We start from the raw sequence: 851 nt of genomic DNA, 5'->3' as shown, positions 1-851 counted from the left end.
CAAACTGCGTAGCTTTGCCGCCGATCGCGACGCCTGGAAGGAATCCACGGAGCTTGTCATCATGGGCCTCACCCGTGGCCACAAACGCCCCCGCGCGACTACAGAAGAGCAAGATGCACCCCCGCGCCGCCGCCTGCGCAGCCACGGCCCGGCGAGCGAATGAAGAAGAAGGAGATTGCTAGTCTCTACGTATGCGAACTCTTTGTAACAACGAAGATAACGCGAAACACGTTCATATATATATGTACAACTGACAAGATATCCGAGCCTTCAACACGCTCTAAGTCCGTTTTCGAAACGTGAAAACTACATAGAAAGGCATACAAATTCACTGATTAAAGACGTACTTCAAGGAGCTCCACATACGTCTGTAACCGAGCCACTTGATGGCAGTTTAATTTTTAGCACGGACGGACGTGGCATGGCCAACCTCGTCGTACGACCGAGACGCTTATGCGAATGCGACTCACGCCCTCTTCTTGTGCTTAGAAAGGACGATCGGTTTGGTCACTGCGCCCCAACCATCGCAAGCTCGCGCTCGCCGCGTTGGCAGCGTGCGCCTTTACACTGCACTCGATCGTCTTTAGTAGCGTGCCGCAGCGCCCGCTCCTGCGCAGTAAGGGCGAAGTGCCCTGGCCCAGCATCTTGTCCATGCGCACAGCGTCCGTGCACAGCTCGGACAAGGACGACGACCTCTTTGGCGACATAGTGCACCTCAACAACCTCAACGAAGCCCTGCTTCCACGCCAGCGACAGTATCGTTCACTGGTCGTACAACAGCTCGGATGTCGACCTCGCCCAGCTCTGGACCCGCGACGAGACGCCACAAAACGAGCTCGTTGCGCACCTCG

The sequence above is a fragment of the Saprolegnia parasitica genome, assembly GCF_000151545.1.
Source record: "Saprolegnia parasitica CBS 223.65 unplaced genomic scaffold supercont2.2, whole genome shotgun sequence".
Classification (NCBI taxonomy): Eukaryota; Oomycota; class Saprolegniomycetes; order Saprolegniales; family Saprolegniaceae; genus Saprolegnia; species Saprolegnia parasitica.
This window is presented reverse-complemented; position numbering follows the sequence as displayed.